Source organism: Nyctereutes procyonoides, unplaced genomic scaffold, assembly GCF_905146905.1.
Source record: "Nyctereutes procyonoides isolate TBG_1078 unplaced genomic scaffold, NYPRO_anot_genome, whole genome shotgun sequence".
Lineage (NCBI taxonomy): Eukaryota > Metazoa > Chordata > Mammalia > Carnivora > Canidae > Nyctereutes > Nyctereutes procyonoides.
This window is the reverse complement of record NW_026575122.1, coordinates 28,268,431-28,294,618: the sequence shown is the minus strand read 5'-3', so window position 1 is coordinate 28,294,618 and position 26,188 is coordinate 28,268,431. Positions and strand designations below refer to the sequence as shown.

General features: G+C 43.8%; 1 long non-coding RNA gene across 2 annotated transcripts in view; it reads left to right on the top strand.

Moving 5' to 3' along the window:
• The window catches only part of LOC129516954 (uncharacterized), a 57,329-nt gene that overhangs the window by 4,116 nt on the left and 27,025 nt on the right, over positions 1–26,188 (top strand). For both annotated transcript variants that reach the window (XR_008665904.1, XR_008665905.1), the window contains exon 2: positions 18,826–18,955. This is a non-coding gene — a long non-coding RNA (uncharacterized LOC129516954). The remainder of the gene's footprint in view (positions 1–18,825; positions 18,956–26,188) is intronic.

Below are 26,188 nucleotides of genomic sequence, written 5' to 3'. Positions count from 1 at the left end.
CAGGGTCCTGGGATCGAGCCCCACATTGGGCTCTCTGTTCTGCAGGGATCCTGGTTTTCCATCTCCTTCCACTTACAGCTCTCCTTGATGTTCTCTCTCTCTCTCTCTCTCTCTCTCTGAAATAAATAAATAAGATTTTTTTAAAAGAATCTGTATCTTAATAACATACTCCCAGGGATTGATGTGCGTATTAAATTAAATACCACTGCCTTAGAGGTTCAAAGGATACTTTTGGGATCAGAGGAAATTCGGTTCGAGAGTTTATCAAGCACGTCAGGACTCCTCCTCTTGGAGTCCTGGCCCCAATCCTCAAATCAGTACTCTTGTAATGCTCTGTCAACCCCAACACAGCACCTACCATACCACACAAGTGTCGGTTTGTTTGTCCTTCTCCAGGAGTAGGTGGAGTGTCCTGAATTTCCAGATGGCGTATTTTCCCTCTTTGAGCACATGTGTTGGATGGATAAACAAATGTATAAATGAATAAAGGAGATTTCGTATGAGGCTCCAGGGGTTCCTTTTATTCAGTGCTTTACTCTTTGTTGACTTTGAGGCAAAGAGAAAGCTGCCTTGTGAACTCTTCCCTGCCCTATGATGTCACCAGGCAACATGCTTGCTTGTAACAGGAAACACCCTTACCATGCTCCTGCCAATGGCAAACACTTCGGTGCTCCCAGCTCACTCCCCTCACCCCTATTCATTGTCCTCCTTCTCTAGAAATATTTTCCCAGTGCATTCCCCTTCCCCTGTTTGTCCTTAATTTTTCTGAGCAGGAACTTTACACACACACACACACACACACATGCACAAGCACGCCTGCACACACAGAGTCAATGCTTATTATTTGCAGGTTTCATATTTGTGACTTTGTCCATTCTCTAGAATGTATGTGTTACCCCCAAATCAATCCTTGTGGCCCTTTTGTGGTCACATGTGGACACACACAGAGCAATGGAGAATTTGAGTTGCCTGAGGCTCCCCTTCTTAGCTGGGGTTGAACAACACAAAGCTGAGCCTTCTTGTGTCTGCGTCTTAGACTGGAAAAAAATGTCCTTTTTGGGATCTATTTAGTGTCCTGTTTTTCACATTTTTGTGCTTTCTGTTGGTCATTTATTTTGCTTTTAAAATGTCCTCCAAGCAACGCTCAGATGCTGTCTCATGTTCCTAAGCACAGGAAGGCTGTGATGTGCCCCATGGAGAAAGAACGCACCTGTGTTAGATACACATTTCATTCAGGCGTGACTCCTCATGCTGTGGGCATGAGTGTGACGATCGTGGATCAACTGTATATTAAATAAGGTATCCTTGGACAGACACACACATAAAATAAGATCACGTATTGGGGCACCCAGGTGGCTCAGTGATAGAGCATCTGCCTTCAGCTCATGTCGTGATCTTGGGTCCTAGGATCAAATCCTACATCGGGCTCCCCACAAGGAGCCTGCTTCTCCCTCTGCCTGTGTCTCTGTCCCCCTCCCTCTTTCAATGTCTCTCGTGAATAAATGAATAAAATATTAAAAAAACAAAAAACAAAAAAAGAGATGTATTGACTGGAAAATACAACCAAAAGTTCGCAGAACCCTACTGTGTTTCCCCTGGGAGCAGTGGTTCAGGACTCACTAATTCAGTGCTCACAGCGACTTTATAGAGTAATTGCTATAAATAAGGAGAATTAACCATGTGTACACCTTGCCCTTCCAGTTGGTTTGCATCTGTTTCTTTCAACCTTTCTGTTCCCAAAGGAGTTGAAGTGGCAAGCTTTTCCTGGGCCTACCTTATTGTTCTTTAACTTTCTTACAGGACAAATGTATTGTGGGGCCTCAGTAGGTGGGAAGGGGAATCAAAGAAGGAAGGGGAGGGAGGATGAACAAAGGAGGGAAGGATTATGGAGAAGAAAGATGCCCTGGGGTGGGGGTGGGGGCAGGAGTGGGGTGGACTGAGGTATTGCTTTGTCGAAGAGAGCTTGGATTCCCAGAATTTTGCAATTCTCACTACTCAAATACTTCCTCTTTATTTCCAAGAAGAATCATTGAACTAGAACAATAAGAAATGAGAAATTAAGTGATATTTTGTGATAGCTTTGGCTTTTCTTTCTGTTCTTTAAGGAATCAAACAGAGCCAATCTTCCAGATACTTTTGAGTTTTAAAAAAATGCTTTCTTTCTCCTCCCTCCACCCAGTCTCTGTCTTCCTTGGGCTAGGATAACTCTATAAGTCCCCAGTCCTAGGCCAAAAGGAAATAGTATTCCTGGCTGGCATAGATACACTTCTGTGGTATTATCAGACCCCTTTCACAGGTGGCAAGCAGCATGGATGTTGGCTTGTCCTTGAAAAGTTCATAACCTTATAGGGCAAGTGAAGCCATAAAATGAAACCACTAGAGATCCGAGTGGGAAACTGAATAATTAAAGGGGATTGAGGTGGACCCATCCACAGATGCTGTTGGAGTTCAATGCAGAGGTCTGTGGGCATCTTTCTGGAAGCAGCAAGGCTTGCATGGAAACATAAAGCAGGGGTCTCTTTTTTTATTGCTAACCGATACCAATAAAAATTGAGGGGTATACCCTCAATAAATGTGGGGTTTTTTTTTTACTTGTTTGTGAATTCTGTACTGTGTGGTAATATAATTAATGAATATTTCATGGCGCAAACTACATTGAGAGGAAGGGTCATTGTCAATGATAGTATAAATCCTTAATTTTAAATAACCATCTTAATAATTTTGCTTTGCATGGCAGGGGGCTACCTTCCTGTCAGATTTGATTTGATCATTACTGTTTCATTCTGTTTGTTGGATCAATGTGGACACCTTGTCTTGGAAGAGAAGCATTAGTTCTGCTATTTTTCTTTGCTCACTTGCGCTTACATTTACATAAGTTATGCATTGAGGCTGGAATTTATGAAACATGACCATCAAACTTTGAAAATTACCTGAGTGCCCAGAAAAAATCATGAGCCTGCAGAGGGCTTTGATCTGGGGTGAAGGAAATGCCAGCCCACTGAGAAAAGTTAAAGGGACAGTAGAAGAACAAATTATAGTCACCTATGATTACATCTCACAAGCTGTATCTGTGAAGCAGGCCACTTACATCAATAAAATTAGAGAGTTAATATTTTCTGCCTGTACCAAATGATTGCTGCATGCATGTGTCTTTCCCACTTGGGAAGTTTGGATGGATAATTGAAAGGGATAGTATTTCAAAGACGATGGTTAAGAGCATAGTCAGATACCAAAGGCAAATTCAGGAAAAAAAAAAAAATCTGACACTTCATGAACACCCAGATGTATTTCCAAAGACTGAATCCATCACATTTTATCTGAGATGCCTCTGGGCACTAGGGTTGTCCATTCCTTCCTGGCCTAGTAATCAGGACAAGGATTTATTAGGGTTTTCTGTCCCCTAGAAGTGGAAGAAATAGCAGCCCCTGAAAAGTTATCTTTCCAGCTTTCATTGAGCCTTGAAGGTGAACATCTCATCACTTCTGCCATAATTGATCAGTCACATAGACCAATCCTGATACCACAGGAGGGAAACACAAAGACATGAGTCCCAGGAGGTAGAGGACATTGGAAGCCTTGTTGGGGGCTGGCTACTATCATGAAGTTGGCATTGTTATCACCCCCATTTTGCAAAGGAAGAAACCAAGGTTCTTATCAGAAATTTGCTCAAGCCACTAGCTTGGAACTAGCAGAGCTGGGGTTTAAACCTGGGGAGGGTGACCCCAGAGCACATCCTTTTTGAGCATAGCCTTGTACCCTGATCTTACCACATCCCCTTTTCTAACTTCCTTTCTTTACCCCACTGCATGAAATGTTGCAAATAAGATATATTTCCTTTTGCTTAGACCACTTCAAAAGTCATTGTTTCTTACGGGTGGAGGTTGGAGGGTTTTCAAAGAATGAAATACAATGAGCCTATCTGGCCAAAGTCCCTCACATGCACATGTTAATTAATTAAGAAAATGTCACATGGAGACTAGGAATAACAAGACCATTGACCCAATTTCAGAGCCTAACATTTACAAAATGATCTCAACGTAGAGTGGGTTGTGTGTACATCCTGTTCAGTTTCTCTCTTCCTAGTTGTTTGGGTCAGGTTGTCTCATGAGGCTTGGGTGGGCTAAACTGAGCAACATTATGCTAAAATAAGTTTGCAATATTAGACCTTAGGAAACAAAAGCCAGAAAGAGAAACTACTTTTCCTATAAACTGTGAACTGTGGGATAACATCTTGCAAACAGCATGACTGGATAGAGGGTGACTTATGGATGAGTAGGAACGGGACTCTACATGATATATAATGTTATCTGTATAAATGATCATGAGCAAGGTAAAGTTTTGTTGTCTTTTGTTGTCATTTTTTTCATTAACCAAATCTGTAGTTACACTAAATTGTAGGTCATTATTTTAAACTAGAGATAGCACAGTTTTGTTGTCTTTAATAATTCATTTTAGCATTTTTTATGTGACAGGCCCTATTCTAGGTGCTTTAGACACAGTAACACATTTTAAAAACTTTTTTTTAAATTTTGAAGTATGATCAATAAATAACATTTAATGCATTTCAGGTGCACAACATAAAGACTTGATATTTGTGTATATTGTGAAATGATCACCACAATTAGTCTAGTTAACATCTGTCACCCCACGTAGTTAACAGATGTTTTTCTTGTGATGAGAACTTTTAAGATGTATTCTTTTAGCAAATTTAAAATATGCAATACAGTATTATTAACTATAGTCACCATGCTGTGTATTATATTCCCATAACTTATTTATTTTATAACTAGGCGTTTGTACCTTTTGACCCTCTTCATGTATTTTGTTCCCCGCCCCACCCTCTACCCCCACCTCTGGCAGCCACTAATCTGTTCCCTGTAACTATAAGCTTGGGTTTTTTTTTTTTTATTCCATATATAACTGTGGTCATATGATATGCAATTATCTTTTTCTGCTTGACTTATTGCACTTATCTTCAAGGTCCATCTCTGTTGTTGCAAATGGCAAGATTTTACTTTTTTTATGACTGAATTATATACACGCACACACACACACACACACACACACACACCCTACATTTTCTTTATCCATCCTTCCACTGATGGACAGTTCCGTGGTTTCCATATCCAGGCTGTTGAAAATAATGCTTTAATGCACACGGGGGTGCCTATATCTTTTTGAGTTGGTGTTTTCATTTTCTTTGGATAAATACCCAGACGTGGAATTGCTGAATCATATGATGGTTCTCTCTTTAAGTTCTCTTTCTCTCTTTAAGTTCTTATTTTATTAATCTTCTCAGGAAAAATCTGCACAATCACCACAGGTAAAGTCACTGCAGAATCTTTACTCCTTCTGTTGTCCAATCTCCAGCTCATTTGTTGCCAGCACCAACACTGGCTTTTGCAGTCCCCCTGGCCTTCTTCATTCTGTTCCTGCATTCTTTTTCCTGTGTCCTTGAGGTATTTTTCTGCTCACACAGGCCATGTCTCGAAAGTCTATATTTGAGTTCATTTTTCTTTGCATAAGCCAATGAATCATAAATCATGCCAAAGCTAGTTGTCTTGCCACCGCCCAAATAGGTTCTGAATCCAAACACAAAGATGACGTCTGTTGTGGTCTTGTCCATTTTGGCTAATTTTTCCCGAATATCTGTCTCAGGTACTGTTGGCTTTCTGGGGTGAAGAACGTCAATGAATATTTGTTCCCTCTGAAGTTTTCAGTTAGCCATGAGCTGCTGGGTACGGATAGTTACTGTGTCAGTCATGATGGTGGCCAAGCTTCAAGCAGCCGAGGAAGAAAAGAGAATGACTATATGGTAGTTCTAGTTTTTTTGAGGAACTTCCATGCAGTGTTCTATAGTGGTTGCGTCATACTTGCACCCCCACCAACGGTGCTCAAGGGTTTCTTTTTCTCTACATCCTCACCAGCACTTGTTCTTTCTTGTCTTTTTGATGCTAGCCATTCTGATAGTTGTGAGGTGATAGCTCCTTGTGATTTTGGTGTGCATTTGAATTTGCTTTTGTTTTGCATTTCTCTGATGATGAGTGATGTTGAGCATCTTTTCATGTGTCTGTTGCCATCTGTGTGTCCTCTTTGGAAAAATGTGTATTCGGATCCTTTGCCCATTTTTTAATGAGTTTTTTTTTTTTTGCTGTTGTGCCGTATGCATTCTTTATATATTTTAGATATTAACCTCTTATTAGATATGTGATTTGAAAATATTTTCTCCGATCTGGTAGAGTGCCGTTTCATTTTGGTGATGGTTTCCTTTGCTGTGCAGAAACTTTATAGTTTGATGTAGTCTCATTTATTTATTTGCTTTTGTTGCCTTTGTCTTTGGTGTCAAATTAAAAGAAAATAATCACCAAGACTGATGTCAAGGAGCTTCCTGCCTATGTTTTCTTCTAGGCGTTTATGGTTTCAGATCTTACATTCAAGTATTTAATTCATTTTGAGTTAATTTTTGGTATAATATATGGTATGAGATGGTGATCTAGTTTCATTCTTTTGCAGGTGGCTGTTCAGTTTTCCCAATACTATTTATTGAAGAGACTGTCCTTTCCCCTATTGTATATTCTAGGCCCCTTTGACCTAAATTAATTGACCATATATACTTGGGTTTATTTTTGGGGTCTTTATTCTGTCCCATTGATCTGTGTGTCTGTTTTCATGCCAGAGCCATACTACTTTGATTGCTATAGCCTCGTAATATGGTTTGCAATAGGAAACATGTTGCTTCCAGCTTTGTTTCTCTTTCTAAAGATTGTTTTGGCTATTTGGGTTCTTCTGTGAGTCCATACAAATTTTAGAATAGTTTGTTCTATATCTGTGAAAAATACCGTTGGAATTTTGGTGGGGATTGCATTGAATCTGTAGCTTGCCTTGGATAGTATTCATTTTAACAATATGAATTCTGATACCATGTTGAATAAAAGTAGTGAGAGTGGGCAATCTTGTTCCTGATCTTAAAGGAAAAGTTTTTGGCATTTCATCATTGAGTATTATGTTAGCTGTGGGCTTGTCATAGCTGACTTTTATTATTTTACACATTTCTATTAATCCTGACAGCAACCCTGTGAGGTAGGTACTATTACTTTTCCCATTTTGCAGATGGGGAAACTGAGGCACAAGTCTTGTCCTGGTTAAGTTCCAGGTTGCCTAAGTTATAAAGCAACCTGAGACTAAGTAACTAGCCAAGATTACCAGCTAGTAAGTTTCAGAATTGGGATTCAGACCAGGCCCTAGAGCTGCAGAGCCTGGCTTTGAATCAGGCTCTTTGCTGGGTACAAAAAGATGGGCACATAGGTCATTCTCTTTTGTGATCACACAGGCCATTTTTACCATTGGGATCCCCTCCCTCCTGTTCTCACGCCTTCTCCTTCCTGACCAGCAAATTCCTGTCCCTTTCTTTCTAAGAGTCCGCTCAGGTTTACCCTCTGCTGTGAACCCTTCCTGCAGACGTGGGCATGCACCTGTTTCTTCCCATTCTTACTATGTTTTATTCAGTCTGAGATATCTGCTGCTTTTTAAATCTCCCTGGCTTCTTGTCTACATTCTCTGTCACCAGTTCTGTGGCTCCCCCTCCCCAATGTCAGAGGTGCTCCAAGTAATCAGAGCCTTCCTTCAGGCCACAGTTCAGAGGTGACTAGGCGAGCCAGGTTTGGCTAATGAGAGTGAATCCTGGGACATGATGGGAGCTCATGGAGAGACACACAGGATTCCGTTGTAAGTCTGGAGCTGCTGGAAGCCTTCTGTTGTCACCTTGTCCCTGAGGAGAGAGCCAAACTGAGGATCTGGAGAAAGGAATGAGGGTGAGAGTTGGCTGGTGACATTGTTTGAGCCTTTGGGTCACACTGCACCATACTTTTGGACTTGATTGGCTAATGAATGCCCTTTGTCGGCTTATGCCAGTGAGAGTTTCCTATCATTGGCATCCTTAGGAATATGAACCAGTAGCTATGTTCTACTCTGTACCTACAGCTATTTCACAATACCAGTGTGGACTAGACCACAATCCTTTGGGAAGCAGCAGATGCTCAATAAATATTTGTTGAATGAATTTAGCTGAAGAGTGTTTTGGAGGACCTGAGCCTAGAGCAGGGACATCTTTATGGAGGCCAATGACTTAGCTGGTACGAGATGTAATCAAGGGACTTGGGTTGAAGAGTGAGACTGAAGGAATGGGACAGACACGAGACCGAATGAATTCTGCAATGGTACAGAGTGGGGTGGAGCAGTAGTCACATTAAAGCTTGAGTGCTACCCCAGTCTGTGTTTCTGGGTCTGTGTGTTTTAGTTAACTTCTTAGCAGCCAACTAGATTAATTTAATATTCCTAGGTGGCTATTGCCTGTCTAAATCCCCCACTGCTGCCAGTTTATCACAGCTGAAAGGTTAATGTTAGATAATCAGAGGCTCACGTAAAGCCAGTAAGCATGATAGTCACATAGAACAAGAACTTTTATTAAACAACACATTTGGATCTTCCTAGATCCTAGGGACAGGACCAGGAGTGTAGAGGCCTAGACGACTTAGTATGTGGTGACAGGCAGCTCCTGGACAATGGAATGGAGCATAGGCTAAAGGCAAAGCCCCCGAGTAAAATGGAAACTGGGAGGTGAAGTTTTCCTTGGTTATCTAACCACCAGCCAAGAGGACACCCCAGTAGGAGATGGTGGGAAGTTATGTATGTGCAATGGCACCCTACGACCCACTCCAGAACCCAACGGAAGAGAGGAAGAAGACCCCTCTTTGCTTCCCATCACCTCACCTAAAAAAAAAAAGCCAAGTCCCACTTAGGTTCAACATCTTCCCTCTCAGCCTGCCCCAGGACAGATCAGAGGAAAAGAGGGGCACCATCTGCTTTGCTGTGGAATTACTGTATGTTTGCTCTTCTGCTTTGTCACTGACCTGCAGACTGCCAGCTGCAAGGTGGGTTCTGGGTGACCTATGCTCGAATCAGCCACAGAGAAGACCCCATTCTCTAGAATAAAGGATCTGCAGCAGGACACATGGAATGCTCTGTCATGATGAGGATGTTCTGTAAGTAGTCCACTGTGGTAGTGCTAGCCGCAGTGGCTGCTGAGCACTTGGGATGAACTGATGGCTAGTGCAATTGAGGAATTAAATTTTTAAAGATTTATTTATGTATCTGAGGAGAGAGGCAGAGGAAGAGGGAGAGAATCTCAAGCAGACTTCCTGCTGAGTGTGGAGCCTGACACGGGGCTTGATCCTAGGACCCTATTATGATGTGAGTCAAAAAACAAGAGTCGGATGCCCAACCGGCTGAACCACCTAAGCACCCCAAGGAATTGAATTCTTAATTAAATGTCCTTTAATTAGTTAAAATGAAAATTTAAACAAGAACTAGTGGCCACTGTACTGGATAGCACAGCGCTATAGTTTCTTCCTCCCTCCTCTCTCCTGCTTCGCCTCTTCCACTTATTTCTCCATCCGTCCCTCTCTCTCTTGCTGAAATAGCTCCTGTGGAATGTGGGCTTTCTATTTTTTAAAACCCTTCCAGTCTGGGCCTGTGACTAACCCATGCCCTAACTATGAGTCAGTTGAGTGTGGTCTCTTTTAGCTAAAGTGGAGTATTCTTGATTGTAATTCAAAAACAGAATCCATAAAAAAATAAATAAGTAAAGCAGTGTGCTGGCATTTCAAATTATTAGTATTTTACACAACTCCCCCAAACTGGTTATTTACCTCTTATTAGGAAGAAACTGTAAGGGCGGGAAACATGTCTGTAAAGGGTTCTGGAGCCAGAATTCCTGGTTCAAGCTCTCACTTTCTCACGTATGAGCTGTAGGTTCTTGGTCAACTTACTGAATTTCTCAGTATCCTCAGTTTCCCCCTCTGTAAAATAGAATAATCATATTGCTATATGATTGGAGCAGGTTGTGGTGAAGCTTTAATCATTTTTAAAATGATTTCATCCTATGTAAAGCACGTAGGACAGAGCTCAACACATAGTAGGTGTTAATCAACGCTTACTAATATTATTCCCTCTGCTTAGCACCCTTCCTTGCCCAGAGCAGGTGCTCGAGAGAGGTTTGTTGAATGAATAACCGGATTGAGTACATTGCCACCAGGTGGCAGCAGTGCCTCACTTATAAAGGACTAACCAAGCCACCAGATTACATCAGGGTCAGTGCAACTTCCTGCTGAAGAACCGAACCCCTTCTCTCTTCTGCTCCTCCTCTCCCCTAAACTCTGCCCTCTCTCGTGATGAACCTTTCCTCTCTTCCTCACTGCATTAGTCGGATCCTACAAAAGACGAGGTGACTTAAACAATAGACATTTTCTTACAGGGTTGGAGGCTAGATGTTCAAGATCAAGGTGTATCTGCAGGGTTTGTTTCTGGTGAGGCCCATCTTTTGGCTTGTCGATGGTTACCTTCTTGCGGTATCCTCACATGGTTTTCTGTGCACACGCAGAGAAAGAGCTTTGCTGTTTCTTTCTCTTCTTATATGGTCACGTGTCATATTAGATTAGAGCCCTACCCTTTTGATTTCATTTACCCTTAATTATTTCCTTTACAGACCTTTTCTCAAAAATGCAGTCACATTGGATATTAGGACTTCAACCTATGAATTTGGGGAAAATACAATTCAGTTCATAATACCACTTTTATTTCTAATCTCCGTTCTCACACTTCTTTCTTATTTCCTATTATCCTCCCATCCCTCGGCCTTTATATGGCTTTTCTAGGTTATGACTGAACAACTCTAGGGACTGTCATTCATATCATAGCGTAGATTTGTATATTACGATGACGTTGAGGCAGACGGCAGTAACATGTCTTGAAGAAGGGGAATCTTTTTTTCAAATTCACGCAAAAGTGCTGGCGCCCCTGCTTTCCCTCCATTGTATTCCTGTCCTTCTCCTCATTTTTCCTTTGGCTCCTCTCTTTCCTTACTCTACTCTCCAGACTGAGCCTGCTTCTTGTTCATAAAGAGATTCATCCATCACAGCTCACATTGTTCAGTACCTCAGGGCCAGGCTCCGTGTGGATGCCAGATGGTGCACCTTCAGCCCATCCATCCACACCCAGCACCACAACACTCGGGGGAATGAGCCTCCAACATTCTAAGATTGTTCACGGTCTATCTTTACCTTGGAGCAGACATTAGGACCCAAACATGGCAGGGGAGGGGGAGGTATATGGTACTGTGAAATACACTAGCATTTATTGAGCACTTACTGTGTGCTGCACACAATTCAGATCCCTCTCTGTGTATTACACTTAATCATCAAAACTCTGCTCTCATTTTGTAGATGACAAAACTAAGCTGCAGACAATGTAGCAGAACCTCCTAATTGTTCCCTAATTTCTATCTTCTCTTTTTATCTTTAAGTAATTGAAGCTGATGAATTTTGGCTGGACCTGGGGATGTCCAAGAATGGCTGTGTTTCTCAGGCTCCCTTGTAGTTCAGTGCAGCCACATGACTCAGTTGTATGTGAGGAGAAATGGGATCTGCAATTTTAGTGTCCCATCCTTCAAAGGACACTGCTTGCTCTCTATGTCCTCTTTTCCTTGCTCCAAGGATGGGGCTGTAGTGAGCTGGCTTTGACCATGAAAGCAAGGATCACAGGATGAGGATGAGCCGAGCAACATAGAGGGAACCCGGTCCCTGGATGTACTTATGGGACAAAACAATGTACGTGCCTGCCCTAAATATATCTTTAGATTATTATGTGAATACGAAATCAACCTCTGTCTTGTTGAAATCACCATATTTTGGAGTGTCTTTGTTACAACACCTTAGCCTGTTCTCTAACTAATATGGAGAGGTTAAGTAATGTGTGCAAGATCACAATGGTAATAAATGACAGCAAGTGGATTTTAACTCTGGTAGGATTTGAATCCAGAGCCCAAGCTGACTGTGCAATAACAAGCCAGCACCCAAACTTAACTACTAACTGTATAATAAGATCTTGTTCCTCCCAAAATTCATAATCTCCAGGTAAGACCACCCCTTGTATTGCGCTTTGAAGGACAGTCAAATGGGCTCTGAAATACCAATTGTCTAATCTTTTCACTGAATAACTGGAAACCCCATGATCATTCCTTTCTTTGAGGGAGTAGAGATCTGGTTAAAATGTAAACACAATGTGAGAGGAGCAACACAAAAATCCATCATCACCACGGAAGTCTTGGTGCTAGTTAATTCCTCATCCTGTCCGACCTGTCAGGGTTGAGATAGAGTGGGAAATGGGGCAGATGAAATTCGATGGCATGCTATGAAGGAGGTTGGTAAAACAGAGTGTGGGGAGAGCAGCGTGTTTGGAAAGGAAACAGAAGAATCCTTTGCCTTTCTGAAGGAAGATGTGGTAGACAGACATGTCTTCTAAACGCCTTCAAAGACACCCAAGTCCATGTCCCCATCCCTGGATCTGTGAGTACATTGCATGACAAAGGGATTCCATAAATGAAGGACCTTGAGATGGAGAGATTATCCTGGATTATTTGGGTACCCAAGCTTTGGTCTCCAAGCTACACTTAGGGGACCTTATATGGGAAAGAGGGAGTCAGGAGAGAGAGAGAAGCCAAGATGGTGACAGAAGCAGAGGTCAAAGGAAGAGAGATTTGAAGATGCTACACTGCTGGCTTTGAAGAGTGAGGAAGGGGCTAGGAACCAAGGAATGTGGCTCCATCTAGAAGCTGGAAAATTCTCCTCAAGAGCCTCCAGGAGAATGAAGCCCAGCTGACACCTTGGCATTAGCCAAGGTGAAGTCATTTTGGACTTCTGATTTCCAGAGTACATTTTTTAAAGCCGCCCACTTTGTGGTGCTTTTTTTAGCCACAGGAAATACTACAAGGAGTGTGGTTGTCGGGGAAACAAGTGGCACATGTATAGACTTTCTGTAATGGTTTTACCCATGGAGGTATGGGCACTGTAAAGAGTATAAAAAAGGGATGGAGAAGAATCAAGAGATCAACAACAGCAAGAATCCAATACCATCCTGAGATCTGAGGCCATGGGGGAAAGAGGTGTCACTGAAGACCAAGAAGAGCTGGAGTCATGAAGAAGCCACTCAAGAAGAAGCTGTGGCCACAGAGGGCTGGGCTGTGGGTTGGGCTGATTTCCCAAAGGTGCCTCTTAGGTACACTAAGCTCTGATGGCAAAGAATTCTTTACAAGACTTTGTAAAGGGCTCCTGGGGGGTTTAGTCAGTTAAGCATCTGCCTTTGGCTCAGGTCATGATCCTGGGGTCCTAGGATTGAGCCCTTCTTTGGGCTCCCTACTGAGTGGGGAGCCTGCTTCTCCCTCTGCATCTCCCTGCCTCTCTCCTTTGCTTGTGCTCTCTCTCACTGTCAAATTAACAAATAAAAATCTTAAAAAGAAAAAAAAAAGACTTTTGTCCCTAAAAAAGATTCACAATGGATTCCTCACTCCATCTTTGAGGCCAACAGACAATAGTAACAGCTGTCTTAATGAGAAAAGACCTCCATTAGACCCACTTTTTTTTTTAGGTTCTCAACTCTTGTTCTAGCTTTTTCTTTGTCTTGAATATGTAAAAATGCTTTGAATGATTATGACTTATGCTTCTTATTTCAAGACATCCTTTTAATGGAAAAAACATATATAAATGGATTATAGGGTATAAAAAGAAATGCAGTTACCCATGCATGCAAAAGCTTACCTCATTGGCCAAAGCTGTAAGCTGAGTACCACCATGCACCTTGGGCAGTGACCCATATTTCAAGCAAAGTAGCAAGGGGAAAATTTAAAGTGCCCCAAGTTTTAATATAGCGTATGGGGTAGTGGTTACCCGAATCTTGCATGTCATACCCAGAATCAATTGGGGGAATGTGCAAGGGGGAATGGGTACTTTGATCTTTTCATAGTTTCCTTCTTGGTAAATAAATGTGTATTTTCAAGCTGAATCTCATCGTGCAATTTCCTGCCAACTTTAGTTCTCTGTAAAACTTACCTTCACTTTTTCCATCTCTGCCCCCAGGCATTCAACACTTTACCTTTTGAATGTCTAGATTGAAATAAAATATTTTAGAGAAATAAGGCATGTGATAACAGTCCCCACAGCCTTCCTCCCCCCCACCCACCCCCAGCATGACAGTAATTTGGTCCTCTGTGTTTACTCAAACTTCACAATTGCCCCCTGATTTATATTAAATGTAGCTACATTTGAAGACTTAGAGGTAATCTAAGTGGAAACAGCTTGACTCTCTAAAGAAAAAAAATAAATAAAAATCAGAGTAAAATAATTACAAACGAATTGGAAGAACAGACCCAATTTTGTCACTAATAATTTTTAGAATTTGTAGCGTGTCATTTGTTATTACTCTCCGTTTCCACCTCTCCAGCCAAAACAAGTTCTAAGCCCATTTGGATGTATTTTTATGGATGAAGTCAATGAATTTAACATGATAACTTTTAAACCATTTTAAATCCGAGTAAATTATGTAGTGAAATCCTATTCATTTGGATTTTGTCCATGTTTGCCATGATTTAGATACGGGCTGGTTTAAAGTTTACTTTTCCAGTTACTGTGGGAAAGAGTTTACTAGGGAAATAATATAAGGAAGATTTTTCAATCTATTTAAAAAGTCAGATGGCTTCCAAGTACTTGAAAAAGTTTTGATATTTTCAGTTTGCATATAAATAACTTATTTTGATAATGGTCAATGACTATCAAGGTTTCTGACTTCACTGATATTTACACAGGACTTTCTAAGCTTACAAAACATTTCTGAGAGTCAGGATTTTGGTTCCCACTATATAGAGACATTCATTCATTTCTTCATTTAACAAATATTTTGTTGAATACCTTCCATGTGCCAGGCATTGATCCAGGTGCTAGAAAGAAAACTGCCAGATTAAACCAGGACCTACACCCAAGTTCTGTTCATCCTCTCACCCCCCTCCCTCACACACCCTAGGGACACCCCCACTAAGTATTGAACCTGGAAGGCCCTTTAAAGACAGAGGATATGTTTCAGCTATCTGACTTCTGAATGCCCAGTATCTAGAACTGAGTTTGGCACCTAGTAGATGCTCAACAAACATTTGCTGAATGACAAACTCCTGATCCTAGTCCAGGGCTCATTTGCTAGAACACAGCTAATACTTGTTTAGAGTATTAGCTGTTAGGTGCTGGGCTAAGAGGTGGGTAGTATTATTATTCTCTTCACTTAAGAGATGAGAACGATGAAAAATAGAGAAGAAAAAAAATTCGAAAGTAACTTGCCCGGGGTCACATACCTAATAAGTGGTAGAACCAGAATCTGGGTGCAGGAAAGTTTGATTCTGATACTACCCTCTAAAGGTAACTCTGCCTCTATGGCTAACTCTGAACTGTTAGGTAGCTTTGTGCTAAAATTCAAGATCCGTAAAGGCAGGGATTTTGGTGTGGTTTGTTTTTTCTTAGAGTAATTTGCATTTTTTCCCATTTTTAAAAAATTTAAATTCAATTTGCCAGCAGGGATTTTTGTACTTTCGTACTACTGTATTTCCAGAGCCAAGAACGTGCTTGGAACGCTTTGGCCCCAGGTATGCTCTCGGGACAGATATAGGTGGAATAACTAGTTTCATTAAAGATGATCTAACAGGACCTTCATTTGCACGTTGTTTGACATTTGCTGTGTTATTGACAATAGTAGACGCTGTGGGTTGCTATTTCCAGCCCATTGCTCCAGTGGGAATGGCTCTGATTCTGTGTCCATGTCTTTCACACATCACTCAGGTAAGAGGCATCCTTGGTACTGCTCCGTGGTAAGATCCCAGTGGATATGAGCCAGTGAGTTTCAAGTCAGTGTGATTCGGCAGTGTCTGGAGGCATCGTCCTAATAGGACATGTCCTAATAGGGGGCATGTTGTGCTACTGACATCCAGTGGGTAAAGCCCAGGGGTGCTGCTGAACATTCTGCAGAACCCAGGGCAAGCTCCCCACAAGGGAGAGTCATCCAGTCCAGGATGTCAGTGGTGCTGAGATGGAGAAACCCTGGTCAAAGCCAATGACAGCGGTTCCATTTCTCCTGCGGTGAGTGCTTTAGCTCTGATCACAGGAAGTAATTCCGGTCAATGAGACGTGAGCAGAAGTCCACATGGGGAGTGTGCTGGAGAATATTCATGACCCCCCCCCCCTTGTTCATTTTGCCTTTTCAGTAGCAGCAGTCCTCCAGGGTGAGCCAGGCAGATGCCCAACTACTGTACTTCTCAGGCTCCCCTACTGCAAGGTGGGGCCATGTGACGGTGTTGGTCCACGAGCCGTGAGAAAAAGTGTTGAGTCTAATTTCCGGAGCACGTTTTTAATAAGGAGATTGCTATTGTCATTCACGGTGTCTCTTTTCCACTTTCTTCAAACTGGCAGTTGATATTTGTGATCCAGCTTGAAGCAAATGCGCAACTCCAGGGCATGGCACGGTAACGAGATAGACTTAGTTACGTGGGGATTGGCACATGAGAGATAAACAAGCTTTCCTGTTTAAACCATCGTATTTTTGAGACTTTCCGTTCTAGCCGCTTAACTAGTATTCTAAGATGGAGTGCTTCTGACTAAGCATTTCCTCTCTGATAAAACACACATCCTTACACACTCACACCTACACACACACACACACGAAATGGCTGTTTGTCCAAAGAATGCTGTGGGATTTATGTGGAATGTCTGGAACCATGGCTGCCATCTTGTGACCATGAGGTAAGGTAGCCAGAGGGTCAAAGCTGACCTTCTAAGTGAGAATGGCATAGGATAGTTGTAAAAAACTTAAATCTTTCTAGACATTGTTGAAGCATTGAATTAACTAACTTTGTTTCTGTCCTACCACGGGACTTCTTGTTGAGCAAGCTAGTAAATTCACAGTATCATAACAGTTATTTTGAGGTGTTCTTTTAAAAAGAATTATAGCCCTCTCCTAACTGATTCCCTCTATGTATTCGAGCATAAAGATTTTTTGTGTCATTATAAGAATTCGGAATTTTTTTTTACCAACTTATCTTGCCTTTCTCCTTATTTGCTATGCCCTCTCCAAGTTAATTTGAATCTGTGAGGTTTCTATACTTGAGGTGAGTGTGTGGGAAAAACATGCACTACAAATCCTTTGAGGAAATGAGGATGCAGGGCAGCAGTAATTGCCACTGTGATGCTTCTTGCTTAGAATGAAGTTGAATGGGAGGCTCGGTTTCCAAAAAGTCAAGAGTAGGAATTGTGTGGGCTGTGAGCTGCAGCTGTGGTGGTGGTGATAGAGTGGAGGTGTGGGGTCACCCTCAGGGAATGCTGGGTCCACGTCAGTGGTACCCCCTAGCATTCTGCAGTGCACGATCTGCTCAAATACCGTCGGTCCTCCCAGATTAGAGGGTGCCCACATCCAGTATTTTCAACCAATTATTTCCATCTCCTTTGCTCCCTCATGGCCCTTCCCTAGTTGTGCTGTTTGGACGCTCCCTGAAGCCTGAAGCTCATGCTAACGGGTTTGCAATGAAGGCACACTCCTCAGGTGACCTTGAAATGATGGCAACGGCTGTTCCCTGGAGGCAATGACAGATCCTCTCTGCTTTCCTATTGGCAGGTGATGGAGAGAAGGGCCTTTGCACTCTCTGTTTTTTACATCTAGGCACCCACCACGGAAAGGCCAGCGTGCAGGTGAATTTCCATTCACTTCCTACCAGCAGCCAGCCGCTCCTTTTGGACTCATCTTGAATCATTTGCCAGACCAGCTAATTAGTCTCTTCACCTTTCCTGAAGCTTCACCAGGGAAGGGATATCACAAGCAGCAACTCCCTCATTATCCCACTTCTTCTAAGCACTGTGATTTTCAGTGCCCGCCATGGGAGAGGAGCTAATTTGCACGAGACTCTTTAACCCTTCCTTGAAAGACTTCGGTCTCAATCCTTCTCTCTCCTCTCTCTCTCTCTCTCTCTCTCTCTCTCATACACACATATACATGCACACACACAACATCTACACCCTCATCCAAAGTAGGAAAAAGGTGAGAGTACGCAGCATTCAAGAGTACATTTGAAAGTGAGACATAATTTCAGATGGAATTGTAATTGAGAGAGATCATGATTCGATTTAAATACGGTCTGGAAGGAAAAATACAGGGATTGTATTTCCCGATCCCCACTACGGCACAATAAAGACTTTTTCCTAATGTATGGAATGTGTTTGTATGAAAGAATTTGCGTAATGGTGTAAAATCAATTTGTATTGTCTTAGATTTAATAAGTTATCTTTATTAGGAAAAAATATAATTATACCTCTCATCCCCCAAACCCAGGATGAATGATTGGTTACCTTCCACTTGGGCCAAAGAGATTTCTCCCAGTTCTGTCATCTAGGGCATCTACTCGAATATTGTTACTTCCATGATACCTGAGCACAGTGTCCATAGGCTGGACACAGTGGGCAGCTGTTTCAATACTGTGGCCCATGAAGCAAGGGAGAGGGAGATAAAGATATTTGTGGGGCGGACTCCGTGCACAGAAGGTTAGACCTATTTGTTCTTCCACTTTCTGCTGTCATTCCTGCAACTTCTTTTTTTTAAATTTATTTATTCATGAGAGACACACAGAGAGGCAGAGACATGGGCAGAGGGAGAAGCAGACTCCCTGAGGGGAGCCTGATGTGGACTCGATCCCAGGGCTCTGGGATCACGCCCTGAGCCAAAGGTAGATGTTCAACCGCTGAGCCACCCAGGGGTCCCTCCTGCAACTTCTCTGTGTCCTGCGAATACTGCATATGGGAACGGAGGGATTTGAACTCCTCATGATGACTGGGGTGTTGGTTAAGGCCTGGACGTAAGGCCAACCCCACGAGGACACCCCACCCTGAAGCAAGCTCATTTTCCTAATCACAGGACTTCTGAACTTCAATGAGCAAACATCATGAGGTGTTCGGAGCGGTGCTGGGTACACAGAACACAACACCTGCGGGCCGGCCGCCCTCCAGTCAGCGCCGTGTGCAAACACGCCATCAAGGCAGGTTTGGTAAGTGGATGACTGTTCAGTTCTATGCACCCTGGTAGCTTGAGCTGTCTCAGAAGATCTGTCCTCCTGGTTGGTTCTTTTTCTTGTATCCTTTCCCAAAAGAGGCATGAGCCCAAGGCCTGAACGAAGGGCTCCCCTTGCGACTCTGTTCCAGGCGATGAAGCTTCTGATGGGCTAAGCGGGGGACCCCTGTTGGCAGTGAAAGAATAAAGGAAGCTGGAACCAGCGGGATAAAGCTGCTGCAAGTCACTGCAGGAAGTAGCAGTTGCCTCGAAAAATGCAGTTGCACCAGATTTTCTATCTAAGAAGGAGGGTTGGTCCCTCTGGAGTGGAGAGGGCTGAGGGTTCCTTCGAGAAGGAACTAACTCCTGTAAATCAGGAAACCTCAAAGTATCGACGGTCCAAGGGAAGGCCAGGCACCTCCCCAAAGTGAGTCATTTGCTCCCGCTGAACCCGGAAGCCCAGGCCCAGTCCTGCCCCTTTCCTTACTCTGTCCCCCAAGAATGTGGTCTGGGAGCTGGTGTACACCCTTTGGGGCCGATGGCCCCCTGCACATTGTTTCACAGCCTGGCGGCCTCTCTGACGCCCTCCCGCCCAAGCCTGCACCCAGGTCGCACCCTCTCCCATCACCCAGGGCCCCACTTGGCTCTCGCACCTGTCCTGGGGCCTGCTAATTGTGAGACCTTCCATTTTACAAACCAATTAAAAGCCAGAGATTGGGCTGGGAGAGCAAAGCGCCTCCTTCCTCTTGTTCCCTCACTCCAGCCTCCGGCCAGGAAGCACTCTGTGTTTTGAAGAAAGCAAGAGTAAGTTGCCCGGGAAGGCTTCTCTGGGGTTTTCCTTGGGGCCATGGAAGGGTTTGGAGCTGGACTGTACTAAAAGCCGCAGAATCATCCCCTTGAACGTGGTGAGTTTTATGGTGTGTGATTTTCAACTCAGTGCAAAACGGAAGTTGCCTTTCCCACCAAGTTGTGGCCCAGATTCTCAGGTGACCAGGCTCAGGAGAACATGGTCCATGGAGCAGAGAGGAGAGGCACCGAGGGGAGTAGCTGGGGCCTGCCCCCTCACAGCCTGAGGCGGGCGGGGGGCGGGGGCGTAAGGATAAGGAAAGAGAGTAGTCGAGCCCAGCTGGCCCGGGGTGTGGGCTGAGGCAGCTCAGGGCTGAGGCATCTGCTAGCCACTGAGATAAAGCTAAAAGGCCTCAAGGTTTCATTTTTCTAAAAGGACCAACACTTCTTCTCTGGCCAAAGAGTCCCTCTGGCTGGGTCCGTGACAACTGGCCTTTCAGGGTTCTCTGCATTAAGTCCTTTGTTCTTTCCATCAGTAAATCCTGCTGGAGGTCCACAACAGCCTCTCAACTGGTTGAAAGGCTAATTATCAAATAAGCCGGCATTCACAGAGTTTCCTTTCACTTCTGTCTTTCGGAGAAGCTTCTGGAGGCACCCTGTATCTGGGTTAGACTTGTCAGGGAAAATACAGGGTGCCCTGTCAAATTTGAATTTCAGATAAAGAACAAATATATTTTAAACACAAGTATATCCCATGCGATCTTTGGGACGTAATTGTATGATAAACAAGTGTTCATTCCTTATTTGTAATTCAAATTGGCTGGGATGGGCCTGTATTTTTATTTGCTCCATCTGGTAACCTGGGAAGGCCTCTGGAATTCTGAACTGATAGGGTTACAGGCTATGCTCAGGTTGCGAGTTTAGAGCGAGCGGGATGGTCTCCTCTGGGGCTCGCACTACCCCATCAGCCTCCCTCTCCACCACCCTCCCGTGAATATTCAGTCTCCCAAATGATTGTGCAGCTTTAAATACCAAAAGCCTCAAATTTGTAACAAATGCTAGGTCTGGTGGCAGTAGTTGCCCCTGTGATGTACACCAGGTGGGCCGCAGCCGCGGCCTTGAAGCTTCCAAATGCAAACAAGCTGTGATCAGAGGGAATGTAAAAGGGGCTGCTCAGGCCAATCCCACCGTAACCCAGCTCCTGAAGAAGACGGTGTCTGCAGGACCCGCTTCTGGTAGAAAAGTTCCTAGAGAGCTGTTAGAAGCTGGCCATTCTGGACTTAGACATTCTCCTCCTGCTTCTGTTCTCCTGGGTTATCCTCAGGCCACTGAAGGCTCTGTGAGGAGGGAGCCTAAGCATAGTGGGGAAGGGGTTTGATAAATAGGAACGTACCACAGCCTGATTGTGCTCTCCTGGCTACAAGCTGGACCATCGTTAGTTTAAAATATATATATTATTCATGAGAGAGACACAGAGAGAGAGGCAGAGACATAGGCAGAGGGAGAAGCAGGCTCCCCACAAGGCACCTGATGTGGAACTCGATCCCAGGACCCCGGGATCATGACCTGAGCCAAAGGCAGACGCTCAACCTCTGAGCCACCTAGGTGCCCCTGGACCACCATTGTTAATGCCCACTTGCCTCAGCTAAGATCCAGACTGAAGTACTAGACAATAGAAAGAAGAGAACTGTCTGTCAACATCTAACCCCTGGAACTGATTGACAAGACTGGTACTACACCGCCGCCCCCCACCCCTTCATCAAGCTCATCGTTCTGCCCCTTTGCTTCATTTGCTAGGAGATTGATGGTGGGGGAAGAAAGGCTTGGCCCTCCTGGTGGAACTCACCCGAGTCCACCCTACCCTGCAAAGTTCACACGACTCTGCGATAGGCTGAGGTGACAGTCTTGTCATGTGTGTCTCCCTAGGTGGAGGCAGTCTGCCAGACCCCCTGAAACACACAATGCTTTGGCTCCCACTCAAAAACACCAACATTCATTGCCGACAATGTCCCCACCTACCACCCGTCCCTACCCACCCCTTCCTGGAAAATGTGATGGAGGAGGGTAGTGGGCCAACTCCAACACCACCTGGCCCTCAGCAGCAGACCTGGACACTGGCCCGGAAGCAGCCCTGGCCCAGTGCACAGACAACTCCTTGGGGAGGTACACGGGGTGGCACATCCTTCTTCTCACAGCTTTAGCTTCCTGTGAGGCTGTGGAGTCACCTCTGTTGGTTTAGGTCTCTCTGACCTTGGATTATATGGGAAACAGAGGCCAGTGGGTGAAATTGGGAGGCTGAGCTATGATATGTCACTATCCGGCTTAGGGTGGGACACTTTGTCCCCAAAGAGGGAGGGTGACTTCCCACCACACCCAGCCGCAGCACAGCCTACAGTGGCCCGCCCCTTCTCCCTGTCTAACTCTAAAAATATATGCCACGTACGATGGCCCAGTTGCCTTCGGAGGTAATCCAAACCTGGTGAAGGAGCTAACACTCAATTCTTTGTCTGCTGCTTCAGGAAGTCTTAACTCCCTTTAGGATAGCTGGGGTTTGGAGCCTTTTTTGAGGGGGGTGGGTAGTAACTGGAAAATATAAAAGCAGACTTTCAGAGGTTTGCTCCCCTCAACAAACCACCTCAGGGTGGTTCCAGCAGCAACTGACTGAAGTCATGTGCTCACATCGATTTTCACTAATCCAGAAATCTTGTAAATACGATATGTTTCTCTCAAACGTTTCAAACTGGAAGTGGCTCTATCACACTTGCCTAGTCAGACAAAACACCCGGCAGCCTCTGCCAGATCCCAAAGGGAGAAGACGACTGTAAGCGAAATTTGGCTCACTCAACATGGTCCTTGAGAAAGACTAAACAACACAATCACTAACATAACAGGAGAACCTGATGGTAGGACAGATCTTCCTTCCTCTGTAGACTCAGCAGAGTCACCAAATTTCCTACTCACACACAACCTGTTGGGGTCATTCAGATTACTGAAGTGAATGAAACAAGAGGGATTCTATTTCCTCTCAAGTTTTCTCTAGCCGCCCTTGCCCTTTACGGAGGGTCTTTCATGTGTCACTTGTCAAATTTCTTCTCAGCCTGGAGAAGAGGGCTGTGGAAGGCTGTGTGGGAGGTCTCAGGTCCGAGGAAGGGAGGGAGGGGGTGCAGATACTATCTGACTAAACCCCATCAGCCTGGACTCAGTCATATGGCCCCACTTAACTGCAAGGGAGTCTGGGAAATGTAGTCTTGCTGTGCGTCCAGGGAGAAGAGGAAACAGAATTTGGTGATCACTGGCTATCACTGTTAGCTCTGCCGCCACTATATGGGCCCAATGTGTCCACATCTCTTTTTCTTCCACATCTGCTGTCCCACCCCCAAGTCATCTGACTGGTCCACTTCCACTCTGCCCTCTACTTTTGCATTCCCACTACCTCTTCCCACAACTTTCTCTGCAATATCCAAGGTAACATTTTCTGGCTTATGATCAAATGATGACGCCTGCGATTTGCTTCAAATAATACAGTGGGAGAGGGAGGCTGCTGGAAACGTAGGTGATATGTATTGATCATTGTTGGAACTGGGTGATGGGATTGGGGAACTTTATTATATTTTCTACTTTTGTATTTGCTTGAGATTTCGATAATAAGGTTTTTTAAAAATAGACTTTTAGAATGTAAATTAGGTTATATCCAGGATGACTGCTTATCATGATGCAGTTGTGCTCTGCCCAAACGTGCCGGGCCAGCATCTCAGGGACACTAGCATCCTCACAGAGGAGACTCCATAGCAAGTGGTGCCCATCCTCATGCCTTTCCTCTGTTTAAAACCTGTGGATGACTTTCCAATGTAATTGGTATATGGTGATTTTTTAAAAATGCCCAACTTGGCAAAATTGGGGCATTTTGTCAGCAGAAAGTCAGCAATCTGATGTCTATAGTCCTGTTGTTGCTATTATTGTTATTATAGGCTGAATAGTGGCCCCTGAATAGGTTCCATCCTAATTTTTGCAACTTGTGAATGCTATCTTACATGACAAAGGGACTCTGCAGAGGTGATTGAAGGAAGGGTCTTGAGATGGGGAGAGTCTCCTGGATTGTCTGGTTTGGCCCAATGCAGTCACCAGGGTTCTCGTAAATGAAAATAGAGAGGCAGACTCTGCAGGAGAGGCAGAGTCAAAGAAGGAGGTGAGATGCTGGTAGCAGAGGGTGGAGGGCCAGGACTGCTTGATTTGAAGATGGAGGAAGGGGCCATAAGCCCCTGAATGCCAGCAGCCTCTAGAAGCTGGAAAAGGCAAGGCAACAGGTTCTCCTCTAGAGTCTGAAGAAGGATCACAGCCCCGTGACACCTTGATTTTAGCACAGTGAGATTCGTGTCACGCTTCTCACCATAGAACTCTAAGATGATTCATTGATCTTATTTCACACCGCTGAATTTGTAGTAATTCATCAGAGCAGCAATAGGAGACTAATACAATTATATCACTTGTATTCTCATGCTGCCAAACCCAGAAGTGGACCTGAGGAGGTGACACACTCCTTGCTACGGTCTGAAGGCCAGGCTCCATCAGTCCTGCTGTCTGCCCACCCTCAGGACCTGCTGTTTTCCTTTCACTTGCTTTGCTTCAGCCTCGTGAACCTTCTCTCTCCCTGGAACTCCTTCAGGCCCTTTATTTGCTGTTCCTTCTGCCTGAAATGCCCTTCTCCCAACTCTTCCCATTGCCAGCTTACTTAAGCATTTGGGGTTTGTGTGTTATGTGTATGTGTGTAAAACATCTGCTTTATTTATTAACAATCTTATCCTAAGTATCGTCTCCTAAGTGGTCCAAGAAAAAATTCCATAACAAAAGTGAATCCTGGAATAGAGATATACCAGAAGACAATTTCTCAAGGAACCAGCACAATTGTCAATTTCCACTTAGTCACAGAACCCATTTACACGGAAAGCTTAGAATCATTTATTTTCCCAATTCTATTTTCTCCTTTCCCTCTAAACATTCTCTTAGTTTAGCATATACCTATCAAAGATTTCTCCTCCAAAAAGGAGGCAACAGGTTCTCCTCTAGAGCCTGAAGAAGTCTGGAGCCCAGCCACTGCCCACTCCCACGTCTAATAGTATGTGACTTAGTGGGTTATCACCGAACGTCTCTGCATTGCACTTTCCTTATCTGCAGGGGTATTAATCTGGTACAGCTGTTGCGATGATGAGTGAATAGTGTTAAGACCTGTAGAGTAGTGCCAAGTGCATGCCTGAAAAAGTCAGAAGTATTATCATTCTAGTTTTTCCAGCAAATCAAATTGTATGCTCCCAAGCAGCCTGAAGACTGCAATGGAGAACCAAGTCAGAGGTAAATCAAGGATAAGCATCTTCAGAAATATTGCTCTATTAACTTGATGCTTTGGTATCAGCATCACGTCCTCAGAGATTTTCTCTATCCCATCTATAGTAGCCCTTCCCACCCTTCTTACTTCATAGCCCTTCTTATATTTTTTAAAATAAGCTATATTTTCTAGAACAATTGTAGATTTACAGTGAAATCCCAGAGATCTTACAGGAAGTCCCCACACCCTCCCACCTCTGCACCCAATATCCCCTATTACTAACATCTTATGTTAGTGTGGAACATTTGTCATGACAAATGAGCCAATATGGACACATCATACGAATGAAACCATACCTTATTCAGATTTCTTTAGTTTTAGCCCAGTTTCCCATCCAGGATCCCATCTAGGGTACCAGAGTACATACGTTTAGTTCTCCTCTTGGCTGTGATAATGTTCTTCTCCCTTCCCCCTTTGAAAAGATTTTATTTATTCATTTTGAGAGAGTGTGTGGGAAGGGGCAGAGGGAGAGGAAGAGGGAGAGAGAACATCCTGACCATTCACTGCCTTGCTGAGCATAGAGCCTGATGCACGGCTCAGTCTTAAAACCCCTGAGATCATGACCTGAGCAAAATCAAGTCGGTTCCTTAACAAACTGAGCTACCCAGGTGCCCCTGTGATAATGTTGTTGGTGACTGTTGGTGACAGTTCTGAGGAGTACAGGTCAGGTATTATATAGAATGTTTCTCAGCTGAAATTTGTCTGATGTTTTTCTCATGGTTGTACTTGGTTATATGTTTTGGGGAGAAAGTCTGTAGAGGTAAGGTTCCATTTTCATCACATTATATCGAGGATTTGTTATTTATGATCTGATTTGATTCGATCATCTGGCTGAGGTCATGTTTGTCAGGTTTCTCCACTATAAAATTACTCTTTTCTCTCCCCCGTTTGGTATTGTGCTCTTTAGAAGGAAGTCAGTATGCACAACCCATACTTAAGGAGCAGGAAGATATATCCTTTCTACTCTTTTATTTTATTTTATTTTATTTTATTTATTTGTTCAGTTATGTGTTTTGAGCACCGTTTCTGGGCTAACCCACAGCCATTCTCAGCCTCCTTCTTACC